The following is a 26149-nucleotide window of genomic DNA, read 5'->3' on the forward strand; positions in this document are numbered from 1 at the left end:
CTCTTTATACAAGGTAAGCACAGCAGCCTAGATCTAGAAAGCCTTTATAGGAATGCATTAGAAATAAGTCGCCATAACGGGCGTCAGTAACGCAGTAGGCACTTCCATATAGACACTATAAATACCTCCAAGCAATGACAACAGATAGGTTCCAACAGTCTGACAAACAGATCCACAACCTTATTACGCCACTTTTGAGTCACTTTTAACATGAGTTAATTGAGCTTCGGGAAAGGGTGCCGCCACCGGGTCCGCTGTGGGCAGAAAACCCCAGAAGGCCTGCATACGGAAACGAGAAAGTGCATCAGCCGCTTGGTTCAGTACCCCCGGGACATGTCTTGCCCTGAAGAGCACATTCAACTGCATACATAATAACACAATTTCTTTGAGCAGTCTCAGAATCCATTTGCAACGTGCTGCCTGACTATTGATACACTCAACCACAGTCATGTTTTCAGACCAGAACACCACAGAGTGATCCCGGAACCCCTCCGGCCACGTTTTCAAGGCCACCAGAATAGGGAAGAGTTCGAGAAAAGCAATGTTACTCGTCAGCCCGCACTCGTGCCACCATGACGGCCATTTTTGAGCCGACCATTGTGTCCCAAATATGGCCCCAAAACCTATACTCCCCGCCGAATCTGTCCAAAGCCCCAGCTCCTCGGAGGACACCGCTGGTTTGTTCCAGACAATTCGACCATTGAAATCCGCCAGAAATGCCAACCAAATGCGCATGTCCTGGCGAACCTCTGCCGAGAGCCTCGTGCGGTGATGTCCTTCCTTGAGGCCGACCATGGCTTGTGCAATCGAGCGGGAAAAGGGGCGGGCCATTGGCATCACTCTCAGGGCAAAATTCAACTGACCCACCACTTGTTGCAATTGATGCAGGTTTACTTTGTCGTACGAATACATGTTTCAAGGGATGTCCCAAATTTTAACACTTTTTCCCTGGGTAATCTAAAACAACCTTCTACTGAGTCGAGCTCGATCCCCAGGAACTCGAGCAAAGTTGAGGGACCCACAGTCTTACCTGGCGCCAATGGCACACCAAATTGATTCATTAAGACACGAAATTCATGTAAGGCCTTACCACATTCAGGATCCCCGGCTGCCCCCAAAAAGAGAAAGTCATCGAGATAATGCATAACATGCCGAAAACCCGTTTTCCTTGTAAATACCCATTGCAGAAAACAACTGAATTTCTCAAAATAGGCACAAGATATAGAGCACCCCATTGGCATACATCTATCCATGTAATAGCGACCCTGAAACATAAAACCAAGGAGACGCTGATCGTCTGGGTGTACCGGGAGCAACCGGAACGCTGACTCGATGTCCGATTTTGCCATCAGCGCCCCGGGCCCCAGGCGATTCAACATGGCGACGGCCTCATCAAAAGATGCGTACCGCACCGAACACACTTCCGGGTCTATCGCATCGTTCACGGAAAGACCACGTGGGGCTGACAAGTTATGTATTAGCCGAAACTCACCCGGGTCCTTCTTGGGGACCACCCCTAGAGGGGAACAAACAAAGTTAGCAACCGGTGGCAAATCAAATGGACCGGCAACACGACCTCGAGTTACCTCCTTCCCAATCTTTACCTGAACCACCGCCGAATACTGCAAGGCCGACAGTTGGTTCTTACAGTTTGCTACACCCTGAAAATCCCCCACTGGGATGCGGAAACCATATGAAAACCCGTCCCGCAACACCCCAGCGGAAGCATGATCCGGGTATTCGTTGAGCCAAGGAATCATTGCCATGGTATCAATCGGAGTAGGTAAAGGCGCCCCTCGGACTATTTCAGACCTGTTTGGCGCTTCCCTTACCACCGTTATCACCCGTCTTGGCTCTGCACATGGACTCAGGATGGGATGACTGCCCACACCCCCCGCATTCATGTCTGAACTTGCATGACCCCAGGGGCCTCGTACATTTTCCCCTGTTGAAATTCCAACAAATCCCCTTTTTACCTGTGTTGCCACTCGACTTCGAGTGGTGTTCGTTACCTGCACCTGTCCGAAAGGGTGTCCCAGAGGATTGGCGGGAAGATTCACCCCCATTACTCCCTGACAATGGCACTTTTAACATTCCTGAACTCTCCATTTTCTGCCACGAGACAGAGTCGAAACAATCCCATGTTAGAACTGGGTTGTGCTCTTTAGCCTTTCTAAAAAGATTGTCATAACAGAACCACTGATTGCCCCCGTACGTCAGGGAATACTCCATGATACGTGACTGATAAATAGGCAACTCGGTCAACAACTCGGGCCTGCGCTCACCCATGATGGAGGTAAAAATGCCCGACGCTCTGCCCCAAGTACCTATGTTTTCGTCAACCTTAAAGGCGGCCATTTTTGCGCGCCAAACACTCGGATGCATGAGCTCCTTTTGGCTCTTCACATGCTCTATCTCGTAATGGTCGGTAAGCAATGAAAACATGTTTACATACTTATCCGCCCAAATCATTTCCTTAATTTCCAGTGGAACATGCTGGGCAATCTTCTCCCTTCGAGAAGGTACAGACCCCTCTCCCGCAATCGGCAATGGCCGCTTACCTGAAGTAGATCCCGCACTTGCCGCCGAACTTGGGCCTGCTGCACTTTCAGCCGCCGGAACCTGTGGGGGAACAGAAGATGGTGCCTTCGCAGCCTCTCTGGATTCCCGCAGCTGTCTCATTACTGCCTGGGCGTCGTCAGCTGTGGCGCCCTTACTATCTTTCCCCAACCACGCTGCCAATTGCGCCGCCAACTCGGGTCGGGAGGCATATCTTCCCCTTTCACGGGGGTGACCACCACGGGGATCGGATGCCCCTCCTTCGGAACCGCGGTTGGCTCCTCACGTGGAGTATCGGGAACCGGGGTTTCCCCCCCAAGTGCCCCCCTTTTTGACCTCTTGCCTCTCCCGCTAGGGACTACTCCCGGCAAAGCTGGTCCGATGACTCGCTTCGGTCCTCCCTCCCCGTCTTTAGCCGCCATCTGCTTCTTCAAATCGGCTACCTCCTTTATGAGCATGCGTAGCATCTGATCGGTACCGACCCGCTTTCCGACCTTCTTGCCCGGCATTCTCAAGCGAAGATATCTGTAAGACAAAGAGAAAGATTACAACGCTCAAAATTGGCTCTTCGTTCCGTCTCGAGCTCACGTGCAGCGGGGAGGTGCAGCTTCAGAGCATAGGAACAAGAGGATGCCTTCTTGGCTTGTTGCTCCTTCGGGCGGGCGTAAACCCGCCTCCGCCTGCCCCCCGGGGGCGTGGCCGGCGGCGTCAGCGTCTAGGACAACCCCCTACAGGGCGGGAAAAAGCGCGCCCCGGCTACGCCGCTTCGGGCATACCAGCCGGGACTCGCCACCCGCCCAAGATGGCCTCCCGGGAGGATTGGGGTACTCCACCATACGTTCGGGGGGACCGAGTGGTCGCCCCTTTCCAATTGACGCAAGGAAAAAATCTCAACTCCAGACTCAGCGACACAGTTTTAATGTTGTTTTCTCTCTCTTTCTCTCTCTCACACTCTGTGACATCATTTCTCTTTCTCTCTTAAACTTAGACACTGCTGTCTTCGATGTGTAGATGTGTAGTAGAATTGTTCAGAATAAGTTGTGACACCAACTGCCTGAAGTGTTTACCCGCAAGGTTTATACAACGGTAAGCACAAAGGCCTAGATCTACAAGGCCTTCACAGGAATGCATTAGAAATAAGTCGCCATAACGGGCGTCAGTAACGCACTAGGCACTTCCATATAAACACCACTTGAACGCAGCACTATAACAGAACTGGAATGTACAAGTCACAATGCACACGTAAAACCGTAGAATTAGCAAAACTTGTAGAGGCATAGTATCAAGAATGGCGATAAAATTATCGCTGTTTCAGCGGCAAGAAACTGCTGTTAAAGCGGCGATAATGAACTTGGTAATATGCCCTTGTAAATTCTCATAGTAGTCCAGGTTAACACCAGAACCTGCACTGCTATGGGAATTCACAAGAGCATATTATCAAGCCCATTATCGCCGCTTTAGCTGCAGTTTCCTGCCACTGAAAAGGCGATCATTTTATCACCGTTCTTGATAATTTGCCCCGTAATGCTTCAGCTCATTAACTCACATCTACATCATTTTAAACTCTAATTTTCTTTTTTCTTTTGCAGATTAACAATCGGACACCTTTTGGAATCCATTTCACAATTTGTTTATAACATTGTTTAAGTTATTTTTCAGTTCTAATATAGTTATAATTGAGTTTCGTTTATATTTATTGTTTAATAAAAGTATTTTGTGGGGGAGGGGTATGACGGCCCACAATAAAAATAATTTTGAAATACTATAGTAAGATAGTCAAGACTAGGATTGAAAACTACTGAGTTCCACTAAAATGGCGGTGGACGGAGTACGTAATCAACGTTTGGCTCCTCTGCACTACCTTTCAAATAAATATATAAAAAATATGACTATTAATACTGTACAAAAGTACAGCAGCAGATGACACACGAACCGGGAAAAGAAAGCGACAGATTTACTAACTGATATAAAGAAAGGTTTGCTTGTTGAACTTGAAGAAAAAGAAAACGTGGGCTTCGAAACGACGCTGAGCGTGCGAAGAGAGTACTACTGCTACACCAACAAAAAAGGAAAGCTTTACATACTATCATAGAAATGAACGAGCATATCATCAACAAAAGGCGATACATTATCGCCGCTTTTATCGACAGGAAACTGCTGATAAAGCGGCGATAATTTGCTTGATAATAGGCCCTTGTAGCTTCCTATAGCAGCCCAGGTTCTGGTGTTAACCTGGCTCATATGGTTATTCACAAGGGCATATTATCAAGCCCATTATTGCCGCTTTATAGGCAGTTTCCTGCCGATAAAAGCGACAATAATGTATTGCCTTTTGTTGATAATATGGCTCATTGCTCTTTGTTTTACCAGTAAACGTAGGTGCATATTATCAAGGACCGGTGTTACAATTATCGCCGTTTTATTGGCAAGAAACTGCCAATAAAATGACGATAATGACCATGATAATACGGCATTGTTATTTCCCATAAACGCCCATGTTAACAGCAGAACAAAGGCTTCTATGGCAATTAACAAGGACGTATTATCAAGCCCACCCTCCCAACATTAATAAAAAACCATAGGCCCTTCTAAATTCCCATAGCAACCCAAGTTCTGATGTTAACCTGGGCTTCTATGGTTATTCACAAGGGCATATTATCAAGCCCATTATCGCCGCTTTATCAGCAGCTTCCTGCCAATAATAGCAACGATAATGTATCGCCTTTTGTTGATAATATGGCCCATTGCTCTTTTTTTTTAGCAGTAAACTTAGGTGCATATTATCAAGGACCGGTATTAAAATTATCTCTGTTTTATTGGCAGGAAACTGCTGATAAAACGGCGATAATGAGCTTCATAATACAACCTTGTTATTTCCCATAGAAGCCCATGTTAACACCAGAACATAGGCTTCTATGGGAATTTACAAGGACGTATTATCAAGCCCACCCTCTCAACATTAATAAAAAACTCCCGAAAATGCAGGTACCCGGAGCTGGAAGGTCATTTTACATATCACTGGCCTAGAAATGTGGCGTTCCCCGTGACGTTACAGGGAGAGAGATAGGGAGAGAGCTCAAAACGTTTTTTTTTTTTAAAAAGACCCGAGGGGTACCGCTCACCGAGACTGCGGGGAGTACGACCGTAACCCCCCCGCATACTTCAAAATAAAACCAGAAGAGTTCCGTTCCTCAGTGCTCGGGGCACCTTACAAACCCCCATTATGCAGAAAAATTGCCCCCGTAATTTGACCCCCCCGGGACCTAATGAATAAAACAGACTTCTACTTTTTTTTCACCTTTTCCACCGCGTACAACTACTGCACGAGTACCCCGCCATTTTTTATTTTAAAAAAAATAAAAATTGAGCCTAAAGATCCATGTACCACCCCCTGACCAAGACTATAGGCTCAGAATGTTTCTACCCTGCCCCGTTTCCTTATTTCTCAACTTTGTTTTACTGTTTTCTTCTGACTCTGCTATCCCGACAAACAACATGGCTGCCAACACTTCCTGGTTTGGATTATTAACAGCCAATCAGCATGCAGCTCCTGCTCGTAATTGTACATATTTCCATACGCGTACGCCACGATTTTTCTTTTAAAAAAAATAGAGCCTAAACATCCATGTACGACCCCCTGGGCAAGCCTAGAGGGGTAGAATATCTCTACCCTACCCCCTTCCATTATTTCTCAACTTTGTTTTACTGTTTTCTTGTGACTCAGTTCTAGCGAGGCACAAGATGGCCGCCAACACTTCCTGGTTTCGAGTGTTGACAGACAGTTCATAGCCAATCAGCATGCAGCTCGCGCTCGTACTTGAACAGATTTCAGTACGTGTGCTAAACTCCGTCTCTAGATATCGCTATGATTTTACTTGCAATTTTCTCAGAAACTACTGAACGGATTTACACCATTTAAGAAAAAGCACAATCTGCGAACAGAACTCTGCCTCTCTACCAAATTTTGTGTAATTCTGTTCAGCCGTTTGGGCTGTAGCCCTGGCTAAAGGTCCCTATGAAAAATTGCAGGGGAAAAACATGTTTTGGGACCCCACTTTTTTCTCAGCCCCGCTTGACGAATCACCCCCAAACTTTCAGGGAAGGAGCGTAAACGAGCAGGCCATTTTCTTGGAGAAATTCACGAAGATTCATCCACCAGCGCCAATGTTATTCCAAATATAATGTTGTGGATTTCCTATGGAAACTAGGTCCTAACTATAACTACCTACTGGCGACCGCCTATAGGTAATATATATGTATATATGCAAACCCAAACACTGTTCCTTCTGGAATCTGCGGCCCATAGACAGGTGTTGGCCAATGCTGGCGGAACTTGCTGGTCAATAGTGCCACATACGATATTCCAATAATGCGCACACTCAGAAGATGCCGCTCAGAGCAGGTTTATTAGTCAAGTAGTTACACGTTTCGACAGCAAAGCTGTCTTGATCATACATGGACTAGCCGGTGAAAATGCAATACTTAGTGGTATGTAAACATAGGCAAAGGACTTCTGGCAGCAATGCAATACAAACATCCACAAATGTGGGATATGTATATGGGTGTTCAAAATAATACAAATCAGACATATGCATGATTCATGTGATACCGGGCTCGGTATTGGAGACATAGTGCCCAACTGGATCAAGCAGTGCAGTGTTGCAAAGGTGCTGATATACATATAATGTAATTATTCGTAGACCTCAACGGGAAACATGTGCAAGTGATAGATTCAAACACCAAGTGGCATAATAAAGTCCATCTGAAATTAGTGTACCATGAATACAAATGATAGATATTCATTTGCCGAGTGGCATATTTACGAATATACATTTGCAGAGTGGCCTATAAACAGGATGGCTAACAATAATCATTGAGTCAAGAAAGAATGAATCCGCACAGAAAGAGTAACAAAGATTTGACCACACAATAACTCCTTTAATACACAATGTGACTGCTGAGAAATACTAACAGTTGAAAAAAAAAACATAATCTTATCTTAACGGTGTGCAAACCCAGAACTCGGGAAGAAAAGAGTAGGGAACCCGTGCAGAAGTGTCCGTCTATTCACGGTGGGTCACATCCTTTCCTCCTGTGAAAAAATATAAAAATACACAAGATTACAAAGACAAACAATTGTTACAAATATAGCACGTAGTGCATTATAAAAGCATTCAGCTGTGCACAACACAGTTAGGAAGAGAAACAGACTCAATTTCCGGGAGGGCACAATCTAGATGAAGAACTATGTTCACATCTACATGACGACTAGGTGCCCTCTGCCATATTATGCCATGTTAACCATCTGTTTCTCCTCCTAAATGTGTTGTGCACAGCTGAATATTTTTATAACTCCCTAAAAAATAAAGTTGAGTTGCATTAGCCGCTCTAGACGATTTCCTTTGGTAACCCAAATTGTATTCTAAATTGGGATGAAAAGATACTTAGCAGATCAATTTCCCAAAGATTCTCTAAACCTGTTTTATCTCTATCCTCTGGAACAAGAGTAAGGTTTGTATACAGTTGGGGGGGCAGTGCAGGCCCCCGAAGCTCTGGGGACTGCCAACTCCCTGAGGTTATATTCATATTAGAATGCATGAGTTGCTCAAGCCCCCCATGCAGCCCCGGGGACCACCACCTCCCTGGGGCTAATACATTAATACGCGTAGGGCAGGCGCCCCCCACTGCCCAAGGGACCAAATTGAGATGAAAAAGGTAGTTAGCAGATTGATTTCCCAAAGATTCTACACCTCTGTTTTATCTCTATCCTCTGAGTCAAGAGTAAGATTTGTATACAGTAGGGATGCATAAGGCAAGATATTCAATAAGGTATGAATAGGAGGGGCAAGGGAGAGGTTTTCTGATCAAGAGAGATTTTGTTATAGGAGGATTGAGTTGCTGAGATAAGCAAGCGGTGATTGACTTCATATGAATCTGGAAAGGAGAAAAGCAACTGTACTATTCAAAATGGCAAGCAGCTACCATCCTGATAGAACTGATGAATCCCTCCAGAAAATAATTCTATCATTTATTTTAATAGAGATATTATACCAAATTGATGAGTTCAATAATTGATCCTTAGGGGCTTTATAAGAAACTAGCAGCCCGTCCCAACGTTGTCCCGGAGCAATCAGGCTTCAGGGCCCCAGCCCGGCCCAACGTTGTCCGTGGGTCCCCCGGAGCGCACCCGCGGCTGCTTCACCTACCTCAGCCGCCGCACCTCCCCGTGCTCCTGAGTTCACCGCTCCTCCCCGCCTGTCCGCCGCTCCTCACCGCTCCTCCCCGCCTGTCCGCAGCTCCTCACCGCCTGTCCGCCGCTCCTCAGCGCTCCTCCCCACCTGTCCGCCGCTCCTCCCCGTGCTCATGTCCGCCGCTCCTCCTCGCGCTCCTGTACGCCGCTCCCCCCGCGCTCCTGATGTCAGCACGCACGTCGCGACCGGCGCTACTTCCAAGGGACTACTTTTTTTATCGTAAATTTTTTAAAGAACATATAGGGGCAGATTTATGATGCCCTTGCGCTGCAATTGCGTCACTTTATTTGACGCAACTGTGGCGCAAACAATGCGCCCTATTTACAACGTGACGCATCTAGGAGATGCGTCACGTTTTAAAGCCCTGCGCCAAAAGGAGGCGTTCCTGTGCAGGGGGGGGGCGTTCCTGCGCAGGGGGGGGCGTTCCTGCGTAGGAACGCCTCCTGAAAGTGGCTGAGTGAAATCTATGAGATTTCACTCAGTCACTTTCAGGCCAATGCTGCGTCAAAACCCTGCGCCTGCTTGAAGCAGGCGTAGGTCTTGATGCAGCATTGTGTAGATGCGGCACCCCCGAGCCTTGCTGGAGCTGCGTCGCGCTTGCGACGCAACTCCAGCAATGCACCACATTTCCAGCACAGATGCGTCACGCATCTGTGCCGTTTTTGCCCCATGTGGCGCCGCATTATAAATGCGGCTCACCATGGGTGGCGGAGCAGTGGCGCACTGTGGCGCATGTTAACTGGCGCATCCCTGGGGATGCGCCAGTTAACATAAATCTGCCCCATATTTTTTATTTTATATAGCCTATGTCCATTTGCAGACGGGTGTTTGGATTGCCGCTGTGGTTCCCGAGTTTACCCGCCTCAAATGTTCCCAGTTCTCTCTTTATAATAGTAGTATAGATAAAGATGGGAGATAAGATTTTGTATGTGTTCTTAAAAATCGGAAGCAAGAAGGATAAGGGTCTAGAAGTGAAAGACAAACATTCCATCAGGGAAAAAGGATGCCAAAAGGATTTTTCAAGATCTGTCCATAAAGGAGAAAGTGTTAAATTGTTGTCTTTTAATAAAACCGATGTTTGCTTAAGAGAAAAGGCTAAGTGATATTTATGGAAATCTGGAAAATGAACTTCCCCCAAATGCTTTGGTTTTTTAAGTTTAAGAAGCGACATCCTATGTTTTTTATTATTCCATAAAAAATTAGATAAAACAGAATATGAATAAACAAAGAGAACTAGCTATTGGGATAGTGTTTGCATACTATGTGTCTGCATGAGAAACCATTTGTTTTTTTATGAAGGCCCTCACCCACCAACCTAGTTGGTGGCATGCTTCATCATCGGGCCCCACCCGAGTCATTGAGTGCGCCTCAGGTGTGCTGCAAAGCTAGGCTACTGCGGAGTGGGTTTTTTTGAAACGTGAGCGTGCTGTGCTGGTGTGTTGCGTGAGGTTTAAAATACTGTCCTTGGGGTCCCAAAAGGTTACTTTATTGGTGGGTCCGTCAGTATTGTTGGCAGGATTGTTTTTGTGCAAGAAGGTGCACCTTCCTGCGCTAAAAGATCCCATGGAGGCTTTTTCTTCTTTCTACGTGTGCTACACATAGAAAGAGGAAACATTTGAGTAGAAATAAAGATATTTCTCCTTGTTATGCATCCCCTGGGGCAGCGTACAGTTTTAACGCACCCTCAGGTTTACAGATCGCAACGGCCATTGAATGTCCCCCTGATGCAGTGTAGGGCAACGCATCGACTTGCGCTGTGTTGCCTTACACCACATCTAGGAGGCCATGAAAAGCAACGCAAAGTGACTTTGCGTGGCCTCGTAGATAAGGGTCTGCATTCTGTGCAACCAAAGCATCATAAACACTGACTCACCGGCAGCGCTAGGGGCTTAAAAGATTGCTTATTGCTATATTTGGGTGTTAAACTGATACTAATAAGGTGCAACCACAGATTGACAGTTTCTGTAGAGAACATTTATGGTTGGCCATGATAAGGAGCACCAGGTTCTATACATTTTTGTCTGGAGGGGTCCTTACGTCTAAACAATTTTGATGGGGACTCCACATCAAAAAATTTGAAGACTACTGATTTAGGGGAAGAATATAACAAAGAAACATCATTATTAAAATTAGGACCAAAACCAAACCAGGAAAGTGTGGAGAAAATAAAACACCAACTAACTCTATCAAATGCTTTTTTTGCATCCAAAGAGATAGCATCCAAAGAAGATGTACACAATTTGGATTTACTAAGCTCATTAAAAAAGTTTTGAGTACTATCCAAAAGTTGCCTAACTTTGATAAAACCATATTGTTCGCTCACAATTAATTGGGGCAATAATTTATCCAAACGAAGAGCTAATATTATTGCAAACATTTTATAATCTAGTTTAATTAGAGAAAGAGGATGATAATTCTTACTCAATCTGTGGTATTTATTATCTTTGGGAAGGAGACATATCAATGCCTCTTGAAAGCAGCCACCCGATGTATGGGAGGATATCCAATAAAGGAAGAGTTGATGTAATTTGGGTAACAGAAATGAGGAAATGTAAGAATAGAATTCAATGGTGAAACTATCAGGTTTCACCATTGGTTTAATGAAACTAATAGCATTAGAAATATCCTGGATTAAAATATCCTTTTCCAATATGGAAAAGTCAATGTCATGGTGTGAAGGTAAAGAGTTGGATGATAAACAATGAAGAGTATCTTGGTAATTCGACTAAGACTGCAGGCTATATAGGTCCTGATAACATTTTGTAAATTCAAAAAGTATATCCTCATTTTTGTGTTTATGTTGATTAGTAGAGGTTAAAATAGAACCAATTTTTGTATGTTCTTTTTTCAATTTTAAGATAATTAGCAGGAAGTTTCCCTGCATTATTTTGACGCTCATAATATTTTGTATTAGATTTAAGAAGGTAAAAATTAGCACTTTCTGTAGAAAGTGTATTAAACTCAAAATTTAGCAGACACTAAATAATGTGAGATTTGTTAAGAATGGGGGTTATAAAAAGAACATTCCAATTGCTAAATGTGTGAATTAAGTACTTTCAATTTATTGGAGGAAGATTTCCATTTTTTGGGAAACAAAGTTAATAATAAAATCTGTAGAAGTGGCTTTAAAAGCATCCCAAATAATTTGAGGAGCTAGGTTAGGGGATTCATTTGCTTTGAAAAATGTGCTAGCAAATTTCTCAAAGGTATGTGTACATTGCAAATCTAGCAGGAGATAATTATTAAATCTCCACCGCTTAGTTCCCTGAGAGGGTGGAAAGAGATCTAAATCCAAAGTGACTGGTGCGTGGTCGATTATCAAAATAGATCCTACATCAGAGTAAATGAGGAGGAAGAGTGTTAGAAATAAACATTTAATCTATTTGTGAGGAATTTGAAAAAAAGAGATCTAGAAATAAACAAATGATGAAGCAAATAGGAGAGAGAGAGAGACAAAACCAACACATAAAATATAAAGAATACAATTTGAGGGTGGTGGAGCCACATAAGGGCAACTGCACAACAACTGGAGCTCTCGGAAATGGGCACAAGAGAAGGGAGGTAAATCATCCAAAACATAAGAGGAGCCACATATATGACTTATGACAAAGGCAGTACCTGAGAAAAATCAGAAGAAACAAGTTATACAAAAAAATACAAATAACATGTACAAAATATAACCAGGACTGTAGTTCATATTAATAAGAGTTTAGAAGTAAGTTAAAATGTAAATGTAAATGTATAGGCATTTATATAGCGCACTACTTACCCGGATGGTCCCAAGGCGCTTCGACCGCTGCAAAACCCTTCCTGGCTTCCCTGAGAGATGGTCCCTTAATGGGTATCTCCAGTGTGAGACCAGGCATCCCCGGCGGTCTGGTGGGGCCGTTAGTGAAGATGAGGCAAGCTAATGCCCAGAGTTGCCGAGTGTGATCGCTGATCAGAGTGGGCACCGAGGCGAGAGAATTATCAAGTCCGCTGACCCTGGTCCAGAAACCTGCCGCGCCAGGAATCAAACCCTGGTCCCGGGCCGTCCTCTGCTCTCGGGTCTGCCGCCTCTAACCAGTGAGCCACACTACTTCAGTAGGTCTAGTAACTTCCATATCTTCTAGCCTACAACTGTCTTGTTCTTATAAGTGACTTTAAACAGGCAGGGATGGATAAACCCAAATCTGGCATTATTGTCTCTCAGTGATGGCCTCATGTCAAAATGTCTGTCCACTGTTGCCTTGGAATAGTCTAGGGAAAAGAAAATGGTAGACCCATGCCAGGAGATTTTACCCTTGACTTTAACTGCTTGCAGGACCTTCAACAAGACTATGTATTCTAAAAAATACTAAATAGCTCCACTTGGTTTATTTGATGAAGACGCAGACTGTGAAACATGACATAAATGAAGAGCTCTCTGAATGTTCAATGTCGGAGATTCAGGAATATGCAGGAGCTTTAGGAGAATTGATTGGAAGAAGGAGAGGGCTTTAGGGCTTTCAAGTCCCTCTACTAAGCTGTAAATATGTAGATTGTTGTGTCTGTTATGGTTATCAAGGTTCTCAATCTGTTTTTGAAGATGCAAGATCTGAGATTGCATAGAGGGGACTTGATTGGCAACAGACTGGAAGGATTTCACTTTGTTTTCTAATTGAACAACCCTACTCTTCATGTGTGAACATTTATCATCCAGTTGTTAAAGGCGAATATTGGTCTCTTCCATGTCAGGTTTAATAGCATGAATTTCCTCAAGAATTATTTCCATATAGATTGAAGGAGGAGATGATGTAGTTGGTGAAGGCGGGTCTTTTTTAACCATTTTCCCAGATGAGAAGGCTGATGTGCCTGATAATTTGGACGCCACTTTGGAACTAGGAAGTGGAATACTTGAAGGCGGGAGATGTGATACTGCACCTTGTTCTGAATCCACCATGTCTCCTGAAGAATACAAAAAGGGTTGAAGTCAACCACAGATGAAGGAGAGCTATTGACAGAACGACAAGCATACTTTGATCTCCCCATACACAAGTTGGCAGAAAAGGAAGGCTCAGACAGAATATAGATGAAGCCTGACAAGGTGCACAGCAGAGCATCACAAATGATAGCATACACTTTATGCCGAGCTATTGCAGGCATATGGCTGAGATACCCGCCACCCCCTCTCAACACGATCCCACAAGGAGGGAAACCGGAAACAGTTCTTAAAGTTTTTGGATGTGGGAGGGAGTGACCCTCCCGCGGCCGTATTTATTAAAACAAAAAATTAAACATTAAACGTTTCATGTTATGTACAATTTCATTATCACATTGCGATGTTTGGCTAACCTTAACATATTCTCTAATACAGAGGTTCTCCTAGCCGAACTAGCATCCTACAAAAACATTCTCTATAAACACTGAAATTGTACATCCTAACGTTTAAGGGCCAACGGCAAGGTCATAACCGGTGTCAAGATCCCTAACCAGACTTACCCCTCCCACTTGGGAGGGGCGACAGCACAGAGGCTTACCTCAAGTGCAACTACTAACAATTTCCCTTGACTTGACGGGGGCACTTAAGACTCGACGCCATTTAAAGGTCGTTCGAATACTTGTGTGTGGTATCTAGAAGGTATCGTGGACCTCCCCCCACCCCACACAACTTACCGCATCTGCCGTCGCAGATGACACTGGCCCCGGGAAATTCCCCAGGAGGGGGCTGTAACCCCTCCTACAAAGGAAGGGGCCTTTTCCTTTACTTCCGGCGACCCGCCCTTAGACGGGACCGCCTCACCATTGAGGGGCCAATGGCCACCTCTCCCGAGCGCTCCCATCCGTGTTGGGTGACGCCCACTCATAGGGATCTACCAATTAGTGCTCACCGATCATGACCTTACCGCCTACCAAAAAATAAATACGACAATTCTTACTCAAACCTATGAAAACATTGGTCGCTACGACCAAAAGAGCATGCTTAAGATGCAACACTACATCAAGTCATTTTAATCGCAACAACCTACACGATATACACCATACTTTATTATGATCAACAAACTGATACTTTCACAACCTGTAAACGAAACAGAAAAACATACTTATAAAATTCACTTTATTGCACAACAACTTGCTGTCCTCAGGGGCTGGTGGGTGGGTCAAAATCGGCTCTTCGTTCTGTCCCGAGCTCACATGTAGCGAGGAGGTGCAGCTTCGGAGCACAAGAACAAGAGGACGTCTTCTGGTCTTGCGTCTCTTTTTATCCGTCTTCAGGGCGGGCGTAAACCCGCCCCTGCCCGTCCCGGGGGCGGGGCTGGCTACGTCGGTGTCTAGGCCAGCCCACTCTAGGGCGGGAAAAAGCGCGCCCCGGCTACGCCGCTTCGGGCATACCAGCCGAGACGCGCCTCCCGCCCAAAAATGGCTTCCCGGGGGGATCGAGGCACTCCGCCATACGTGCGGGGGGACCGAGTGGTCGCCCCTTTCCATATGGCTGAGATACCCGCCACCCCCTCTCAACACGATCCCACAAGGAGGGAAACCGGAAACAGTTCTTAAAGTTTTTGGATGTGGGAGGGAGTGACCCTCCCGCGGCCGTATTTATTAAAACAAAAAATTAAACATTAAACGTTTCATGTTATGTACAATTTCATTATCACATTGCGATGTTTGGCTAACCTTAACATATTCTCTAATACAGAGGTTCTCCTAGCCGAACTAGCATCCTACAAAAACATTCTCTATAAACACTGAAATTGTACATCCTAACGTTTAAGGGCCAACGGCAAGGTCATAACCGGTGTCAAGATCCCTAACCAGACTTACCCCTCCCACTTGGGAGGGGCGACAGCACAGAGGCTTACCTCAAGTGCAACTACTAACAATTTCCCTTGACTTGACGGGGGCACTTAAGACTCGACGCCATTTAAAGGTCGTTCGAATACTTGTGTGTGGTATCTAGAAGGTATCGTGGACCTCCCCCCACCCCACACAACTTACCGCATCTGCCGTCGCAGATGACACTGGCCCCGGGAAATTCCCCAGGAGGGGGCTGTAACCCCTCCTACAAAGGAAGGGGCCTTGACCGCCTTTCCTTTACTTCCGGCGACCCGCCCTTAGACGGGACCGCCTCCCCATTGAGGGGCCAATGGCCACCTCTCCCGAGCGCTCCCATCCGTGTTGGGTGACGCCCACTCATAGGGATCTACCAATTAGTGCTCACCGATCATGACCTTACCGCCACAGGTCCGGATAGTTGACCGGCTATCCGGACCCCCCACAAAACTCCTACCTAAAGGTCATGCTTTACGGATTTTAACCAAGCTAAGAAGTCTCCTATGAGTAACTCATTCCCCACCCTCGACAAATGCACACCATCCCCCAAATACATACTGTCATCATTAATACAACTATGCGAGATCGAATGCAATGTCTTGGAACGGAACAACCTACTCACTTTGTTATTCAGCTTCCTAACAGAATGATTCAAAGCAGGGATCGAGATAGCCCCCCGCCACACTTTTCGTGGGATCATATGAGACCACGCAATTATGCACCCCGGAACTCTCCTCGCTAACCAACTTACCGTGGAAAGCATAGCCTCCAGGAGAAGTCGTCTACCGGTGGTGACCAAATCATTGCCCCCCAAATGCACTATGACTAAGGACGGCGGTGACCTCATCCGCCCTAACAAACCCTCAAAGAATGCTTGAAACTGGTCAATACAGAGACCGCCTCTTCCGTAGAAGGACACTCTGTACCCGTATTCCCCAGGTATGTGAATCATGTCACCTGCTTTGAATACGTCTGCGGCCCGTCTCACGTATGAGTGGCCCACGACCCACACCTCCTTTCTCACAGCCGGTGATGTGCGACCGCTGGCCTGGTGTTGGGTCGACTGCACAGTCCGCCCTGCCACGTAGGCTTGCGAAACTGAAAACAAACAAAAGACAAGAACCGTGAGTACATGATTACAGCTTCACAACATGTGCAATCGCACGTACCTCTTATAACAATTGGAGGACCAACGCCCCACTCGTTTCACTTGTTCTACATTAAGACCCCTGGCTGTAGCTTCAGTGGCAGCCCCTATTCGAAAGGAATGGGTCCCAAATTCGCCCGGGTCCAAGCCCGCTGCGGCAATGGCCCTTGCAAGCACCCGCTGAAACTGAAATCTCGTCAGTGGGGTGGCGTCTGCATGCCTCAACAATGTCCCCCCCCATGATGCCGCCCTCCGTGCTAGGTAATCTTCTAAACACTGTACCGGACACATGGAGGACCCGGGGGTCCTGCGAATGATCGTGCAGTCCCCCCTCCCATCTTGATCGGTCTTGGACCTGAGAAAGGAGACAATCATCGCATCGCCCCTGATCTGAACATGTTCCCTGCACAAGCCCCCCGCCACATCCTGTTTGTTCCTTGCAACCAGCTCACTTATTCTCATAGCCCCGTGAAATGCCAGCGTAAATGCAGTCCGGAACAAACAGGTCTCGAAAGGAGACGAGCATGTGGTAGGGAGTGTGGCCAGTAACTGGGACAACCTATCCAGACCTATCGGTCGTCTTACGTCTACCCTGCGACCCTCTAAGCGTTGCCACCCACGCAGCGCCCTTTGTACTGAAAAAGACGCTGTCGGGTCCTGGATCCCATGGGCCCTGGCCACAAAGGAAATGGCGGCACGATGCCTTTGGGCCGTAGCCACCGATTTCCCAGCCCTACGTAAGGACATCAAAAAATGTACTACCCACTCTTCATGACCCCAAAGTCCCCCTCTCTCAGCCCCCAAAAAGGCTAAATAGGCCTGAAACGCCCCTTCATATGCCTTCCTTGTCCTGGGTGCTAGACTCTCTCCCACGAGGTGACGAAGTTCGGGGCACCGAGAGACCAGAGAGCTTCGGGGAAGGGTGCCGGCTCTGGGTCCGCTGAAGGAAGGAAACCCGAGAAAGCCTGCATGTGAAAACGAGACAGTGCATCAGCAGCCTGATTCATCACCCCCGGGACATGTTTTGCTCTGAAAACCACGTTCAGTTGCATACACAGTAAGACAATTTCTTTGAGCAGCCTCAAGATCAATTTACAACGGGCTGCCTGACTATTGATGCATTCTACAACGGTCATATTGTCGGACCAGAACACGACAGAATGATCTCTGAACCCTTCAGGCCATGTTCTCAGGGCCACCAGAATGGGAAATAGTTCAAGGAAAGCAATATTACTCGTCAGCCCCTTCTCGTGCCACCACGGGGGCCACCTTTGTGCAGACCATTTTGCGCCGAAGATGGCGCCAAAGCCTATGCTTCCTGCTGAATCTGTCCATAACCCAAGCTCTTCGGAGGACACGGCTGGCTTGTTCCAGACGACTCGACCATTGAAGTCCGCCAAAAATGCCAACCAAATTCGCATGTCCTGGCGGACCTCGGCCGATAACCTCGTACGATGATGACCCTCCTTCAGGCCAACCATCGCTTGGGCAATTGAGCGGGAAAAGGGGCGGGCCATTGGAATCACCCTCAAGGCAAAGTTCAACTTTCCAACCAATTGTTGCAACTGATGCAGTGTAACCTTAGATGCATTTAAACATACTTGGAGGGCTGTCCTGAATTTCAACACTTTGATAGCTGGTAAACGGAAACACCCCTCCCCTGAGTCCAACTCGATCCCCAAAAACTCGAGGCAAGTCGTGGGACCCATAGTTTTACCCGGTGCCAATGGCACGCCAAAATGACCCATCAACACACAGAATTCAGCTAAGGCCTGGGCACATTCTGAATTTCCGGCGGGACCAAGGAACAGAAAGTCGTCAAGGTAGTGCATAACATTTCGGAGACCCGTTTTCTTAGTGAACACCCATTGCAGGAAAGTACTGAATTTTTCAAAATAAGCACATGATATAGAGCATCCCATTGGCATACACCTATCCATGTAAAATGACCCCTGAAACCCGAATCCCAGAAGACGCTGGTCGTCTGGGTGTACCGGGAGCAACCGGAACGCTGACTCGATATCTGATTTCGCCATCAACGTCCCGGGCCCCAGGCGATTCAAAATGGCTACTGCCTCATCAAACGATGCGTATCGCACCGAACAAACTTCTGGATCAATTGCATCGTTCACCGAAAGACCATGCGGAGCAGACAAATTATGGATCAAACGAAACTCACCTGGGTCCTTCTTGGGGACTACCCCTAACGGAGAACAGACAAAATCCGGTACCGGGGGTACACCAAACGGGCCGGCGACCCGTCCCCTGTTAACCTCTTTCTGAATTTTCTCTTGCGCTACAGATGTATGTTGTAACACGGACAGTTGATTTTTGCATGTCCCTACACCCTGAAAGTCCCCCACCGGGATGCGGAAACCATGTGTAAAACCGTTCCGCAGCACCCCGGCAGAAGTACGATCCGGGTATTCGCTGAGCCAGGGAATCATTGCCAAGGTATCAATCGGGGTTGGTAGAGGCGCCCCTCGGACTATCTTAGACCTGTTTGGCGCCACCCTTTCCCCCATTCTCACTCGTTCTGGCTCTGCACGATGACTCAGGATGGGACAACCCACAAGTACTACATTCGTGTTTGAATTTACAAGTTCCCGGAGGCCTGGTACATTTCCCTTTGTTGAAATTAAAACAGAAACCCTTTTTCCCTGTACTGCCTGCGGGTCTCGAATAATCGTCGGTGCTCGTACTTCGTCGAAAGGGCGTCCCCACATTTTGGCGGGAGTAATCAACAACATTGCTCCCAACCAATGGCATTTTTAACATTCCTGATTCCTTCATTTTATCCCATGTCACAGAATCGTAACAATCCCAAGTCAAACTCCTGTTATGCTCCTTTTCTTTCCTGAACAGATTGTCATAACAGAACCAATGGTTACCTTGATACGCTGTCGAGTAACCCATAATTCGTGATTGATAAATGGGAAATTCGGGAAGCAACTCGGGCCTACGTTCCCCCAAAATCGATGTAAAAATACCCCATGCATTGCCCCAGTTGCCAATATTCTCATTTACCTTAAAGGCGGCCATTTTTGCGCGCCAAACACTTGGATGCATTAAGTCCTTCTGACTCTTAACATGCTCTACCTCATAATGATCGACAAGCAGGGAGAATATATTCACGTATTCCCCCGCCCAAATCTTTTCTTTTATTGCTAAAGGAACATGCTGCCCCAATCTTTCTCTACGAGAGGGTGCTGACTCGTCCCTTGCGATCGGCAATGGCCGCTTACCTGAACCGGATGCTGTTTCTGCCACTTGTGGCTTTTCTACCGGTGCGGTCACCTTGGCTGCTTCTTTCTCCTTACGCAGCTTGCTTATCAGCGCCTGTGCCTCGGCAGCCGTGGCGCCCCCAGTACTATCGCCCAACCATGCTGCTAGCTGTGCCGCCAGCTCGGGGGGCATATCCTCGTTGGTTGTCGGGGTGATGACAACGGGGATTGGATTCCCCTCCATCGGTAGCGGGGTCGGCACCTCGAGCGGGGCAGAGGGAGCCGGGACATCGCCCCCGGCTGGGACCCTTCTCGGCCTCTTAGGTTTCCCGCCAGCCGGTGGTTGGCCCGATCCCTCCTCCCCGTCTCGCTCCGCCAGCCGCCTCTTTATGTCGGACATATCCTTACAAAGGGCCCGAACCATCTGCTCAGTCGTCAATCTCTTTGCGCCTTTCTTGGGCATCTCTCTGACGAAGTATCTAGAAGACAAAGAGAAAGATTAAAACGCTCAAAATCGGCTCTTCGTTCTGTCCCGAGCTCACATGTAGCGAGGAGGTGCAGCTTCGGAGCACAAGAACAAGAGGACGTCTTCTGGTCTTGCGTCTCTTTTTATCCGTCTTCAGGGCGGGCGTAAACCCGCCCCTGCCCGTCCCGGGGGCGGGGCTGGCTACGTCGGTGTCTAGGCCAGCCCACTCTAGGGCGGGAAAAAGCGCGCCCCGGCTACGCCGCTTCGGGCATACCAGCCGAGACGCGCCTCCCGCCCAAAAATGGCTTCCCGGGGGGATCGAGGCACTCCGCCATACGTGCGGGGGGACCGAGTGGTCGCCCCTTTCCACAAGGAAGAAAAAGTGAGGAAATATTGGGAAAAATGCCAGAAGAGCTAAAAAAATAATAGAAGCTTCTTCAGGACCACTTTGAAGATATAAAGTAAGTAACTCCAATGTACAATATTATCTTTCAACATTAAGGGGCCTATTATGATTGCGGATTTTCTGCATCCTCCGGGCTGGCGGAAGCCACCGCCGGACCGGAGGATGCGGAAAAACCGCAGCGGACCCACCAAAGACCCACTGCCACATTAGGATGGCTGGTGGGACTTGGTTTCAGTCCGCAGCTTTTCCGCCGCGGTTGGCTTACAACCACGGCAGAAAAGCCCTAATATGGTGGCGGTGTCTCTCAGACACCGCCAGCCATATTAGGATGCCCCAAAAGAAATGCTTTTCCACGGCGGGCTTTCCGCCGTGGAAAAGCATACAGACCTTCACTGCGGGGGCCCGTTGTGGGCCCCCTGGGTGAAGGGTGCACATGGGGGGTACCATAGGTACCCCCCTGCATTTGTATGCAGAAATCGGCAGGCACCGCGCGGTGCCTGCCGCTTTCTGCATACAAATGCAATGTAGGCATTTTTACCATTTTTAAATTTTGAAGCCGCACCCGCCGCAATGTTAAAAATATAGGATGTGACCACCAGGGTGGCGGTCACATCCTAATTGCACAGGAGGGAACTCCGCAGGCCATGCGGAGGTTCCCTCCTACTCAGTGATCGCGGACGGACTCAAGTCCATCCGCGATCATAATGGGCTCCTAAGTACAAGCATGAATACCAAAAATTGCGGCTTTCATGGCTTAAAAAAACACTTGTTAATGATATCTGAAGTGAAAATATCCTTGTGGCAAAAAACAAGATGGCGGTCAGAATCCCTGAGGGAAACGTGCTGATGCAAAAGAATGGAAAATGCGTTTTCCCGCTTACTGCAAGGCAGCTGTTAACTGGACTCGACAGTGGTTTAGTATAGGTTAATTGGCGCCTCTGAGAAGATAACACAATATGACTGTTCCTTTTAAACTTGGCTACTGCCTCAAAGCTACAACACTCCCTAGCACACGTATGATTATAATACATTTCTTATATGTCAGTGTTTCCACCAATTTACACAGTAAAAATGCAGAAGAATTCTTGTTCTTGTGATTCAGTCGAAAGTTTTATTCTTGTTCACTGGAAACGTTCACACTGCCAACACATGTTTCGTCGTAATTGGGAATGTAACCCTCGATTTTTTCAAGGCTGTACAGAGTGAAAAGAAAATTATATGTCACAATATGTATATATATTGCTGTTTAAAAACATGCTAAACATCTCTACTGCTTATATTTGAGACGTTCCCTCACCATGATTATGTAAATACAGTATAGTGATTGATGCACGTGGTGGTGATACAGAAAAACTGAAAAATTGTAAAGTAACAAAATACAGGATGACACAGAATGTACCTCTGAGAATTCAGACGGTCTATGAGCCTTCTAAGAGGTGGAGAGACTACGTGCCATTTGTTAATCCATTTTGATGTGCCTAAGTGATTGTATAGTCACCGTTAGACAATAGTGGTCTATTGAGTGAGAATTCATGCATGAAGAGGTTTAGTTATATGTGTTAAAATCTTGTATTAAATACCTATTTCCAGGGCTGTATTTTCTTTAATGTAAAGAGTAGTGAAGTGGGAGCGTACATTAATACAAAGTTATGTTATGGGCTTCTATTTATATTGTCAGCCATTGCTTACATTCACTTACGTGTAATGCGTTGATACTTCCATCCCGCATATGGGTTCTACGGGGGACTTCAGTTATGTTCCCGGTAGGGAATTCAGTAATCTTTTGTGGCTCCAATTCAGTTGCGATGGCTGTAAGAATACAGGTGTCTATGTTAGATTTTATTCAAATGGCCTACTATATTCTGTATCAGTCAGTTATTTATCTAGTCCAGTCAAGGATGGTCGGGTTCAATCGTTTCACGGTATCCCCGGTTTAGGCAGTATTTACTGTTAATATGCCCCAACTGTTTATTTTCTTCCAATATTTGGACGGTTTTGTTTGTAAAACAATATCTATATTTAAGCAAAATGTATAGTATATATTACCCAACTCTTGAGTTCCTTTGCTAAAAATATCTATCATGCTGTGCCCCAGAGTATTATTTAAAACAAACTGCAATTATCCTGCTACTATGGCCTCATAATACGTCCGTGCTATCTGTATATAGTTGAACTTATTATGCCAATGTGAGTTGGGCCAAGTCTAGCAAGGTATTAGTCGGAAAGCTATCTGTATTTAAGCACGGGTCCTTTGTATAGGATTCTCCGTAACTTTTGAGAAAATATATCCGTATTCCTCTCTTGCTTTTGACATTATCCCAGTACCTTCGCGATTTGCTCGCCTTTCGCCTGTAGTCTTCGCTTGTTAAGGTCTCTGTCGGTCCCCCGTTCATTCGTAGCGTGTCTGCTTGAGTACGCACTGCTCTGCTTGACGCGTTGTTTTGTAATTTTACTTCCGCGTATAACTTGCTTGTGATTGGCCTGTTCATTTTGTGCCTCTGACTCGTGATTTGTGACTCGTGTCCATATTGGGATAGAATCCCAGGTTATGTGGTGGCCATATTGGAGTGTACTGACGGCACCTATGAGTGCGCATAATTTGCCTATAATGGTATATAAACACTTATAATTTTAGAGGACAATAAATTGCTTCTTGCCAAATTAATGTATTACTTCATATATAAAGCCATGTCCTGTGACTAAAGATTTGTTGTATATCCTCCTAAAATAATATTGATTAATTAGTTATATTGCACAATGTCGGGTTTTATTTATAAAAGGAATCGGATCTAAGAGGTATATTAATGAAACCTGGATTTAAAATTATGGCGCCCCTGTAATACGACTGTTTGTTCCCAGAATACGGGGTTGTAGTTAATACAGTGGCCATGTTAATGTATATCGGCCATATTAGAGTGTCTAAATTTAAGATAGTTAAGCTAGTGATATCTGATTTTGAGATAGTATAATCACAGGATCTAGTGATAGGGTGATGAGTAAATGTGAAACCATTGGTTGATATATACATGAAATCTCTACTTCACTAGTTCTACCCTGATTAGGGTAGAAACAGTGGTTGTGCATAAAGGTAAGCCATGAAGTTCTAAGCGTATGTGAAGAGCAAGCATGCGTTTATACTCATGTTTCGATGTGTGTGAATGTTATTTGGCGTGGTTGACTATATTTTGTGCAGTGCAGACCTATAGAGTCGATGCTATATTGAGATTTAGGATTTTCGAAATGTAGTTATTATTTAAATCATGTGATCTATTAGTCTCTTCAGCCTATAAGGATCAGTACATGGTCATGTTACTAATTTATAGAGCAAACTTGTTAGTATCCCGTATCTTATTTTTCATGAATTTTGTTGTAGTGACATATTGCTTTCGTTATTACCCACATATTAATACAAAATATATCTTACACAAATATACAGTTCATTCTTAGCAGTTAATCATGTTGTTGTGTTGGTCCACTACTAAAATGAATTTGTCGCTGTCATGTGCTATATGTTACTATCTACCTAGCTCCCTAGGAAGTAGTGTAGCTCATGGTCAATGTTTAGGCCCAGTTCCACACTTCGCATTTTCATAATCCATTGGGCCACCCTACGTCTCAGTGCCAATTCTCTGTTACCACCCCTTGGGTGTCTTGGTGTGTGTTCTATTCAAAAAAACTCAAATGATCGGTTTGCCATCTGAGCTTGGCAGATTGACATATGTGCAGCCACTGGGTACCTCATGTCTCCTTGTTTGACCGCTCTTATGTGTTCATTGATTCTTTCCCTCAGTGTCCGTATTGTGCTGCCTATGTATCTTTTTCAACATTTGCAATCTAAAGCGTAGATTACGTATTTGGACAGACAGTTGATGTTAGTATAGATTCGATATTGTTTTTTATCTGGCCCTTCAAATTCATTTTTCTTTTTGCAGGCCAATTTACAGGCACTGCAGTTGCCACAACTGAAAAAGCCTGTTGTATGTCTGTTAAGCCATGTTTCTATGGGTTTCTTTGTAGGGTAGATAGGACTCAGTATATTTCTGAGTGTCCTTCCTTTTCTGTAGGTCAAAGTCGGTCTTTCGGATACGTATTTTTTGAGTGATGTGTCAGTTTTTAAAAGGTGCCAGTGTTTGTTAAGGCTTTTTCTTAGTATTCCAGACCAGTTGTTGAAGCCTGTCACTATTCTGATCTTATCATCTTTGTTTCTCTCTTTAGGTTGTTCCCTGAGTGTGTCAATCCATTTGACCTTGTCTATTCTGTGTTCTGCTGTCATCAATAGTTTTTTGTTGTATCCCAGGTTTTCAAATCTGTTTAGAACTGCTTTTTTGTTGATTTCAAATTCTTCATCCCTACTGCAGTTACGGCGTGTTCTTATGAGTTCACCATATGGGATCGCTCTGATTTGATGTGAGGGGTGTGCACTTGATGCGTGGAGTAATGAGTTGCAGGCCATGGGTTTACAATACAGTCTGCTGTGGATTTCTTGATTGTGTATATAAAACTCCACATCAAGAAAAGGTATTTTAGTATTGCTGTATTCCATGGTAAATTTGATGTTCAGGTCAGTATCATTAAGATATGCAAGAAAACGTTGTAGTTTGCCTACTGTGCCAGTCCAAATCATAATGCAGTCAGCTATATACCTGCCCCAAAATAAAATGGAATCATTCCATTTTATGCCTGTTGGGCCCCAGATTCTCGTCTCCTCGAACCAACCTATGACAAGGTTGGCATATGAGGGCGAAAATCTGGAGCCCATGGCCACTCCCTGTTTTTGCCTGTATCATTGGGCCTTGTAGATAAACACATTATTATCCAATATGATCTCTACCATTTCTAGGATCATTTATTTGTGTAACCATGAGCTGGCTGTTCTTCTACTGAGCATTTTCTTTACTGCAATGAGACCAATGTCTCTTTTGATACTGGTATATAGTGAGACTACATCCAGAGTGACCATAAGCATGTTGTCTTCCCAGCTTTGATGAGCCATAACACCCAGGATGTGTTTCGTGTCTCTTATGTATGATGAGAGATTTGTTACCAGTGGCTTTAGGAATATATCCACATACTCCGATATCCTCTCTGTCGTGCCACCTATGCCTGATAGGATAGGTCTTCCAGGGGGAAATGTGCATGTCTTATGTACCTTCGGTACTGTGTAAATAGATGGACAGCTTGGTCGGTCCACTTTGAGATATGACATATAGGATTCCCTGAGCACAAAAGTACACGTATCTGTGAGTTTTACAGATAATATCTATTCAAAAAATCATTGTCCATATCTGTGCATCCAAATTATGA

The sequence above is a fragment of the Lissotriton vulgaris genome, chromosome 7 (genome assembly GCF_964263255.1).
Source record: "Lissotriton vulgaris chromosome 7, aLisVul1.2, whole genome shotgun sequence".
NCBI lineage: Eukaryota > Metazoa > Chordata > Amphibia > Caudata > Salamandridae > Lissotriton > Lissotriton vulgaris.